We start from the raw sequence: 11616 nt of genomic DNA on the forward strand, positions 1-11616 counted from the left end.
AACTCCTCTGAACCGGTCTGATTTAAAATTCAGTCAAGAACGATTCTATAGATGAATCGCTGGTGACATCATGTGTGCTCCAAAATTATGAACATCTGCAATATAACATCATGTGAACTTTAGTGTTGTTCAAAAATAATATTTGTACAACTCATGAAACTATATACAGTATAGGTGAGAAAATTGGTCCGGAGAATGATACCGAAAAAATTGGTTCACTTTTTGAATAGATTTAATTTTTGTCTATGGTCAGAGATTGCAGTCCGGATCGAAATATTCATACGAATCCGTGTAAAAAAAATCAGTTGGAAACGAACCGGAAAAAATTGATCTTGGACCGTGTCTCAACACTAATAAGAACATAATATTAATACATATAATTAATCATAAAACATTTTAAATTTTTTCATTTTGATGTGGGCTGTAATTAAATAATTGATTATTATATTATGAATGAGATTATTTTTGACATGATGACGCATACAAAGTCATTATTTTTATTCGATATAACACAACTGTCAATGAGCATACTGTGTGCCACATGTTCTAATAATTATTAGCTAGTCCGCCTAGAGACATCCTGCACAAAGAGGTAGAAATAACATTCATTTGGAAACAAATATTCAGTACTACTTTAACTTCCTTGTCAATACGTGTATATTGCGAGGGTTGTGAATCCTAAGCATTTTCGCTATGTACAAAAAAAGAAACCGAGATTTAACACGGTAACCCTGACAATTGAAAGAATGTTTGAGAGTAGATCAGCTTAGCTCTCTTGACGTTTTCATCAAATTTGATGTGCAATGAAGGAAATTAACATAAAGGGGGTGGTAGGCTGGAAGGGTTGGAGGCCACTTTTCACCAAATTAAGGATTTTTTTAAATCTTTACTAGTTTTTTTTCGGTCAGGATGACTTTTTTTTTTTACACAAAATAGGTGTAAAATGGAGAAGATCAAAAAATTTAATTTTTGCATTTTTTTTTTTCCAAAAATTTAACTTTTCAATTTTTTTTTTCCAACAAATTAATATTTGAAATTTAATTTTTGAATTTATTACTGAAAAAAACTGATTTTTTGTAAACAGTTGTGAATTTTTTAATTTTTTCTCAAAAAAATTTGAAATTATTTTTGAAAAAATTTAATTTTTCACACTTTTTTTCCAGAAAATTATTTTTTTTTCAAAATGACTTTTTGTGAACAACTTTAGATTTTTGAAATTTTTTTCCACAAAATTTAATTTTTCAATTTTTTTATGTATCTTTGCACACTTAAAAAAAGGAGATTATAAGGTTTATACAAGAAAAGATATTCAAATTCAACTGTCGTTCACTCATCTTTGATATTATTGTCAAAAATCCTTTGTCATATTATTTCTTCTCTAAGCCTTATAATCTCTTTTTCTTTAAAGTCTACAAAGATACTTGCCAACATGGAACGAGACAAGCTCTTAGTTTTTTAAAGTCTGTATTTTTTTGCTTTATAAAAAATAGTCGTTTGGTAGTAAAAAAAAAAGTAGCTAAATTATTTTTTTTTTAATTTCAAAAATTCATATCTATTCTTGAAAAATTTAGTTTTTTTGAAAAAAAAATCGAAATCCTCCTTACAATCTCTTTTTAAAAAAGTATGCAAAGATACTTACCAACATAAAAGGAGCTCCTACACACACCTCCAAAAAGGCCCGGAAGTGGTTGGAGGACAACTTGCCTTTCTCGCAAAAGGAAATGTGGCCCCTACTCACCAGATGTCAAAACATTTGACTTCACTTTTTGGGTGTATGTTGAGTCCAAGGCCTGCACCGACCGTGACCCAAATATCAACAACCTCAAGGACACCGTCAACCAGCTTCAGGATGCCATGCCTGAGTACTACATTTGCAATGGATGCAAGGTCTACCATTGCCACCTGGAAGACATCATTGCAGGGGCTACATCGATGATTAGGGTAGCCAAGACACTTATATTCGTTATTTATATTTTATGGACATAACCTATTACAACTGGTTGCTAAAATACATCAATATAAAGTTCTAGTTTGAAAGTATAAAGATATTTTCGATGCAGCCGGTATTCACAAAAAAGATTTAAAAATCCAGAATTGCTCAAAAAAAATTGAATTTTTTTTTATTAGAAATTGGATATTTGGGGATGCTATAGTCACACCGCCCACCTCTTGCGGACGCCCTTGCTTAGTCAAAATGAAAAGAATGCCTGCTCAATGAGAAAGTAAGTATTTTAAATTTTGCAAGCACTCTGTAGTAATTGTTATTATCTGGACAAGATTTTTGAGTTAAATAAGTTTTCACAGAATCAACAAGATTATAAAATACAACGGAATTTACAGACACCTCAAAGATATCCTGGTATTTGGGAGAGAAAATAAGTGGTGTATGTCCAGTACAATGCCTCACAGAAAATAGCTCAATTCAGTTGTTATGTACATAGTCCATACAAATTATAGTTTCATTACTATGATTAACTGTTAAATGGAAGTGGTTTTAAACAGATCAACTTTGGTGATTTCAATAAATGAAGAGGAGGATGATACGCCCAAATACAATTAATAGGCACCCATGTGCATAAATACCTTTTAAAATAACATGATTTTAAGTATTAAAACATGCAATTAAAATATCTTTGACTTGTTAGCGCGTAATCCGATCGATCATAAATTAAATGTTGAAAAAATAGATTAGGCAAGGTTCTTTCATTCAACTTGAAAAGTTGATTTGTATATCAATAAAGGCGTACAGTTATATGGTAATAAACAGTGCATGAATTGATATTTGCATCCATTCTGTATAATTACCAAAATTTAAGTGATTTTGAAAGAAAAGTTGCGAGATATACTAGGATAAAGACCTGATAAGAATTCAAAAATATTGTCAAGGAAACAATTGAATTCAAAATAAATATATATAATATTTAATTAACTCAATCCATCATCGTTTGTGTGCAAATGAATATATATTTCTATTCAAAATATTTGTAAAGTTATTTTTAAAAACAAACTTGAAGCCAAAAATATTCTGTGTTGATATGCAGCGAAATTATATAGGTTATGAGGTACAATTCACCTTCTAGAAAAATCTAATTAATTTCTGAAATTATTTAAAAAAAAAGTAAAATAGGACTATAATAGTAATGTAGTAAGCACTGTGCTGGGCTTTCAGTGACGTCACAGATTGTTTAATAGACTAAAACGACCCCAAGTGACAAAAGTCCAGATCATGCGTTTTTTTCAATGAGGAACCTGCGTTTCCCGTTGAAAATAAAATTTATATAAATGGTTTGACATAATATTTTATAAATTAAACTAATTGCAATTTATCTCTTGAGTTTTTAAAGATACAATTAATGAAAATCAGTTAATTTCGTCATATTGTAATATACAAAAACCAATTTTTTTTCATTCATTTTCTACTTTGAAATTTATAAAATTATTTGAACGCAAATAACTCAACAGATAATGTTGTCAGAGAAATACAACTAATGTTATCAGATCTAAAATCATGCAAGAATTTTAAATTGTTACAATTTGTTTACAACAAGCAATAAAATCCGGATTTATTCGGGAAAAACAAAACGGTTAAATATTTTGCCAAATTTATTTTTTCAGTACAAATTACGTTTATATATGAAAATCGATTTTTCTATCTTGACCACCAAGAGCACGTTTACAGAAGTCAGATTGCAGCACCCAACTTTATACTACTTCCTTCAATAAAGTTACCGATATTGCTGTAATTTTGCGTTGGATATTTTCTCTGAGCTCTTCTTACATCGCCAGCTTTTTGGTGTGGACCAATGACTTGACTTGACCCCAAAGAAAATGATCTAAAGGCATTAAATCTCAAGATCGCGGTGACCAATCAACTCGTCCCTTTCTCAAAATAACGCGCTCACCAAATTTGATGTGTGACAAGTGGCACCCTCTTGTTGAAACCACATGTTTTTTAAGTCCATACCTTGGAATTGGTCAAAAAAAATTAGTTATGATGGAGTAATAGTGATTTTCATTTAAAGTAATATGGTTTTTATCATCATCAACAAAAAAAAAAAATAAGGACAATGATCCCTCCAATATGAAGTCCAGACCGAAAAGTAACTTCTTCGAGATGGAATGATGTCTCGTGAAGCACCTGTGGATTGTTGTCTGACCAATAATGCATATATTGCTTATTAACTAAGTCTTTGAGGTCAAAATGAAAAAAAAAAGTTTTTGTGATGAAAATCAGTATCTGTAATGAACAGTTATTTTGATAATAAATTTGAATAATTATCAAACGCTGATCAAGTGTATATCGCTCCATGACAAATGTATACTAATAAAGTTTCTAAATATCAAAGAAAGAAAGAAAATATAGCGTCATTTTTCGCCTAACAGAACATAAAAATTGAAGATCCGTAATGAAAAATTCTTTCTATGTTTCTAATTAAATTTTGCGACAATTTGTATATAATAAATATCCGTCTAAAACCATTTAATGAAAAGTTATTTAAAGAGAAACAAAACAAAAATTGAAAAAATCACCCGGTATTAAAATACCAAAGTTCGGTTTATTCAGTGTATGGACAATGGAAAGACGTCAGTTATCTGCAAGATTATATATATATATTGGGGGAAGGGGGCTGTGTTTTAGAATAAAAAATTTCAAAAATTGAGCTTTTTGAAAAATAAAAACTTGAAAATAAAATTTTATATTTTAAATTTTGTGAAAAAAATTTAAACAATAATTTTTTTCCAAAGAAATTTAAAAATCCACAGATATTGAGAAAAAGAAAATTCAAAAATCCACAATGGTCAACAAATAATTATATTTTTGGAAAAAAAAATTGCAAAAATCCACAGCTATTTATAAAAAAATTTAATTTTTGGAAAAAAAATCATATTTTCAAATATTAAATTTTCTAGTAAAAAGCAAAAATTATTTTATTTGGGGAGGGTTCCAACCCACCTCCTACGGACGCCCCTGCAAAACAAAAATTATGAAACCTAGATAAAACTATTACTATAACGTCTGACAAAATTAACACTGTAAGTAATCCTGTGGATAGTGACCACTTAAATAGTTTTCTTCTAGCCGAGCAATCTAATTACTCTTTCTACATAGAACATCTTTCGATAATCCTCAACTACTAATGGTGTCAACACAGGTTTATCCCTAGTAAATATCGGTGTTTTCAATTCTGCATCTAAATCATAGATCAGCAAAGTCAAATCATCTATCTGCTTAAACTATGTTCCCTGGCAAGGTTTTGTTTAAGAGACCACACTGCTGATTGATAAAATTGTCAGAATTAAATCTCTTCACAATGAGGGTATAAGCCAGTGGTTCCCAAAATGGGGTCAGTAATTGATTTTGAGATGAATTTGAATACTTTATATAACACATTGAACAACATATTAAGTCAGTTCATACCATGACACTAAACGGAGCAGTTCCGTGAGTCACTCTGAGTCCGTTGTAAACTTGTTTGGTGACTGTTTTATTTTAATTTGGTTGCTGTTCATTCCACCAATATTGTCAAATTGGCGGATTTTGGAGTAGATAAGCCAAATTTGGCAGCATCTGTACGATTTTTAGTGACTAGATTTTTTGTTAGAATTGTAATAATACCCCGACAATTTTGGTCAAGACTGATGGGTGGAACTTAAATAAAGTTGAGGAGAGGCAATTCTTGAATAAAAAGCTTACACTATTCCGTATGGAGGGTTTTAGAAGTCTTCTTACGGCCTAAACATCGTGACAACAGAGTGATGTTCTTCTCATATGAATAATTTACGCAATGTACAATTACTTCACGAATAAATAACCAAAATATAATATGCTGTAAGAATGAAGTCATTTCCTGATTAAATTATTGTTTTAAAATGGGTCGATACATTTGAAAGTTTGGGAACCACTGCTTTAAATATTTACCTATTATCTCCTAATGTATATTGTTCCAATTATGACATCAAAATATACGCCAAAAATTCCCCGTTTTTCGTATTCTAAATGAAGCAATGTAATTTATTATTAATACACTCTTTTTATGCCTTTTTCATGATGACCAACTTTCAGAATGATGACGTCATATAAAAATAATTTATTTAAGGAAGCTTTTAATCTCACTCACTCCCAAAAATATCATTATTGAACTAAAATGTTTTATAGGAGAATAAATATAACAAAATCGTAGGCTCATTGGACTCAGCTCCCTGTCTTTAAAATTTTTGTGACGTCTCTGGTTCATAACATAACTTTAAGTGCACGTAATTGATAAATTCTAGGACTTTTCTTATAATATTTTGAAAATGAAATTGGATAAAAGGGCTTTTCTCTAGTCCTATGTATTCCAAAAACTATTGAACGATGCAATTTAATTGCGTAAAATAAGTCGACAAGACTGTACATAAAAATATTGAGCCCAATTGCATGCAAAATATAATATTTTAAGTAATGAATTCGGTCAAAATACGTTAAGAAATAAGGAAAAATGGGCATTTAAGAGACATGTATGTATGTAAAGGGTTTATTTTCTTAGTTGCTTCCTTGACTTTGTTGATTTCCTCATTCTCTATCTAGTCGCACAATATCTTGTTGTTTGCATATTCGCAAATATCTATGTATCTATTGAGTATTTTAAAATGTGTAACATTAAAAATAGGTAGGCTTACAAATTAGTGAAATTGATTTGTCAATTTTTATTTCACTCCTGATTTTGAACGATATTCGTGACAGGGTTTTTGAAACATTCTTCTCCGTTGGTCTCACTTTCTTCTTTTCAAGAATCTGACTAAAGGATCCTTTGTATTTTTGTGTTCATAAAATTAGTTTCTTTCTAATGAGGGTCTATATAAAAATATGTTAAGTCTTTAGTATTTAATGCTGTTTTAAAATTCAAATAAAAAACACACCTTAATTGATCCCAGACATTTGCTATACCTAGTGGTCCATTAAGCTTTGAACACTTTGAATTTTAAACTTCAACTAGATATAACTTATTAATTAACAATAGAATTTCAACAAAATTAATACTGTAAATTGATGTGAGTCATAGCTCTCTTAATCATTAATGTAGCCGCCCTTAACGTTAATTATGGCTTTTAGGCGACGTAGGATGGTCTGGCACCTGCTTTGGATGTAGATCTTTGTCATGAGTCCCAGTGCTGGCTGACAATGGCTTTGAGGGTCTCGGTGACGTACACTGCAGGCCTTCTCCAGTACATACGCCCAAAATGTGTAGTCAAGGGGGTAGGCATCAAGGCTGTAGAGGGGATATAAGTCTCAAAAAGAGAGAGCTATAGCCACGGGAATTCACGATCTAAAAGGTAGCTGAGTTCTTTTAGTGCAAGCTAAAAACAGCAATAAACCTAGACTAAATATATATAAATTAAAAAAATAAGTCCTCCAATCGATTGATTATTAAAGTTAACCCTCCAGCATTAAAAGAATGTATATTATTGTATAAAAAAAAAACAATATAAAATACAAAACGGGTCTTCTTAGTTTCAAGTTACTTTTTTTGTAGCTGAAATGGTTACAATGGCTCTGTACACCTGATAAAAAACAATAATGTCATGGAACGGCGTAGCTCAATGCACACCACACTCTGGAGAAAGACTTGAATTCAATGTGCAATATACTTAATGTTTATGGACTTCAAAGACGGTCAGATGGAGTAATTATTATACTATAATGTTGGCTTATACTTAATCAGTGCAACTCCATTTGACCAATTCAAATTTCAACAACCAAAACACCAATCTTATGTCGGTACATACTGACTCAGTAAACAAGAATAACATTTGTTTAAAATTATGTTGCAAAGTATTTATGTAGTCTTATATTTATGTTTATGTATTCCCCCCCCCCCACATAATACTGTCTTATGCTACATGCTATGACATCATCAACAGAATGGGGAGGGGGGAGAGAAAGAGAGAGACTAAAATTGGGCGTTCTCTCATTTATTCCATTATATATCTAGCATAGTATACAAAATGTATTATCTATATACGAGTACATAGTAGTCAAAATATTATGGGTAGTAATTCACAAACCCATAGTATGTTCCTCCTTATATGTCAGACAATATGTGGGGGATCAATATTAAAACAATCCTGAAAAAGTTTAAGAAAATCCCAATAAATATTTTTTTACTAAATATATGCACATGACATACATCCCAACATTTCAGAGACACATTTGAGTCAACTATAAGGTTTATATTCAATTTTCTGGATTGAGTTAAGATATTTTGTAAATTTAGCTATATTTTAATACTTTTATTTAGTTTAATAGCAATATATTAGCCCCGCTATGGTTTTTCAAATAAAATATGACAATTTATCATTATTATACTGTTGGATCAATTTTGCCGACTTTCATTAGTTCAATTTCTGGCTCACTCAAAGGCTTAATAAAAATAATTTGCTTATATAAATTGAGGATAATTGGACAAGGAATACAAATGTAATCCACACTCAATTTTGAAAATAATAGATTGCTTTTGCGTCGTTGGGCCACATATTTTCGAGCACAAGTTGGGACTTTGTACAATATATATAAGCAGATTGCACAAGATGCAATTTCTACGAAGCATAATGTCTTATTTAATTAGAATATGATTCATTTTAATTACCAACTATATATTGATGAAATCATTTCATTTTGATCTAGTAATGCTTCGTATTTATTGTATATTGAGTCAATTAAAGGAGTTCCATACAAATTTATGGATGAGTTATGATACACACGAATTGTATCTAAAGTTTGGAACCTTTATTTGATTTAAGAGACTTGTATGGTCTCTGATATAGCGCCTTTTATATAAAATCTATTAATTTGTCATTTGTTTATTGTATTGAGGGGACGATTCTAAAAAAAAAACGATCCTGATACGATTCTAGTAAAAATTACCTATCTCGATTCTTTAATATGTTAAATATTAGTTAAAAATACATTTTTACTATCAGGGGTGCCTATATTTAATCTTTGATTTTAGAATTTTTTGGAAAAAAATTCAAATATTAAATTTTTCTTCATAAAAATTAAAATACATTTATTCAAAAAAAGTTAAATTTGTTGGGAAAAAATTTGAAAAATGTAATTAAATTTAAAATACAGGTTGGGTGGACAAAATCTACCGCATTTTAAAGACAACATTACTACATCAGCTGATGTCTGATCCTTCTGTTTTTGGTGTTAAAATTTTCCCCGGGCCATAGGCTTCAGTTATTGAAGACTTCTTGTAGCGATAGCATTATTTTAAGGGCCCAAGAAATGTCATTATGTTCAATGAGAGAGATCGTAGGTGCGCTCCTATTCAGATTATGCTTAGTGATCAAATTAAATTAAGCAATGCTGACATCTCTGGCCTTCTGTCAATCCCAGTTAGAACGGTCATAAGTCTCAAGAAGCAGCTGGAGGAGTCATCGGACCCGATGGACGTTGTTGACAGGAAGAAGAACGAGGAGAAGAGCACCAGGATTGTCCGGGACGTCACCTTCATCAACAAGGTCAGGGACATCATCGACGAGGACCCCAGCGTTCCATAAGAGCCATGGCAAGTCTGTTGTCAGCGACAGGCCATGGATGGGGCAACAGGACTCGGCTCCGGCCCACAAAGCTAAGCTGACGCAAGAATGGTTGAAAAGCAATGTTTTTGCGTTCTTACCCTTCTCCTCTTGACCTCCCTCATCACCAGATTTGAACCCGTTGGACTACTTTGTCTGGTCCTACGTGGAGAACATGACCAACCGCTCCTCCCATAACACCAAGCAGTCTCTCATCACCTGCATCAAGGAGAAATTCAGTGAGATAGAAGGAGCGTAGATCCAAAATGCCTGTTCTCGGTTTCGTAGCCGCATTGAGCGGGGTTTGGCCGCAGACGGCGGCTACATTAAATAGATAGATGCTCTATATCCAAATAAAGGTATTCGTTTTTATTTTATCAGTAAATATTATAAAATAAGCTTGCAGTTGTTGTTTTTTGAAGCGGCAGATTTTCTCAAAGCACTCTGTATTTTGAAAAAAAAAATTCAAGAATTAAATTTTCTTGTAAACAGCAAAAATCTCTTAATTTCGGACGGGCCATTTTTTTTTTTTTTTTCTCTCAACTTAGAAAAGTAATAAATAGTTCAATACCAGTAATGAATAAGAACCGGAATTGCAAATAAAACATTATTTTCCCGAAGCCACCCTGATTCTCCGATTTCGAAAAATCGTCCCAACACTCCTTTATTGTGAAGATCAATTTTGACTACTTAAAGTGTAATTTATGACACACTCAAAGAGCTAAAAAGAATAATTTATTCTTATAATTCGACTATAATTCGTCAGAGAATACAAATGTAATAGATACTGAATGTTGAAAAAAATCATTCTAGCCTGCTTTTGTGTTGACGGACACTTATAAAGTAAAAAAATTAATTAGAAATTTCTCCGTTTCTAAATTTTTCTTCATGATTGTTTTGTGCTGATGCAAAACAAATTTATATTCATATGTGTAAGGAATTAAAGAAGCAGGTATTTGATTGCAGTTTCCTCCTAAAACAGCTGCTATTCAATCCCTTTGAAGTTTGAACATACAAATGTACAATCTATTCACATTTCAACTATCGATTTGTTTACTACTCGATCATATCAACTATCAAATTACCTTTGATAAGTTTTGAACAATTCCATGTACTTAAATATTTATAAGAAAATTTAATATTTGAAATTTAAAAAATATTTGCAATTTAATTAAATTTTTGATCAAAATTTTATTAAATTAAATTTTCAGTGAATAACTAAGTATTATTTTTTTTTCATTTTATGTCAGAAATTATTTGAGAATAGACATAGGTTTTTGAAAAAGATTTCCAAAAAATTATATTTCTTTTTAGTAGTCGTAGATTTTTGAAAAAAATTTAAATATCAAATTTTATATTCGAATTTTTTTTCCAAAAAAATTATTTTTCAAATATTTCTCACAAAAAAATCCAAAAACCAAGCAAAATTGTATTTTTTAAATACTATTTAAACTATTAAAGAAACGGAATCGGCATCTGTAATTTTTACAAGAAAGGCATCGGGATTTTTTATTATTATTATTATTTGGGATCGTCCCATCACTAGTGCAGAGTTGCAAGGAGACTATTTTGAAAATAAAAATCCAGAAAATTTCTTTTGTATTTTTGTTAGGTCGGAAACAATTCAGACCACCCTCATAGATGAAGAGTATATTTCATATCTGAAACAACATTAATATATTATTTAATTAAAGTCTATGCTCAAAGTATATTTGTGAAACGCCAGAGTTGAAAAACTATTGTTTAACAAAATATAAATATTTTATTCGTCAAATATTACTCTGTTAAAGAAATAAATACAACTTGATGACGTATGATCTTCTATTTCATCCTTATTTGCTCGTATACACATTCATAATATTATATTTATGGATATTAGTCATTGTTTTGTATTATACCTATATGAATTGGACTATCAAAGTCCCAACTGAACCGGTCAACCTTCAAAGAAAGGAAAATAATCATCACAATATAAATAATGGAATTGACCTCAAACACAACTGAAAAAATTTGAGGGCAGAAGAGGAAAACAATGGCCTAGGAATGAATTGCCCA

The 11616-nt window shown here is 30.8% G+C and overlaps 1 long non-coding RNA gene across 4 annotated transcripts; it reads left to right on the top strand.

Annotated features, from left to right (window-relative positions):
* Nucleotides 1-577: 577 nt before the first annotated feature.
* On the top strand, nucleotides 578-3787 carry LOC121128608 (uncharacterized). Of its 4 annotated transcripts, none has more exons than XR_005868212.2 (4): nucleotides 578-725; nucleotides 1623-2063; nucleotides 2128-2222; nucleotides 2278-3787. It is a non-coding gene; the product is annotated as an uncharacterized lncRNA (long non-coding RNA). The 4 variants fall into 4 exon arrangements; XR_011783273.1 differs by having other exon boundaries at nucleotides 594-938; XR_011783275.1 differs by having other exon boundaries at nucleotides 611-695.
* The last annotated feature ends 7829 nt before the right edge of the window (nucleotides 3788-11616 follow it).

The sequence above is a fragment of the Lepeophtheirus salmonis genome, chromosome 13 (assembly GCF_016086655.4).
Source record: "Lepeophtheirus salmonis chromosome 13, UVic_Lsal_1.4, whole genome shotgun sequence".
Lineage (NCBI taxonomy): Eukaryota > Metazoa > Arthropoda > Copepoda > Siphonostomatoida > Caligidae > Lepeophtheirus > Lepeophtheirus salmonis.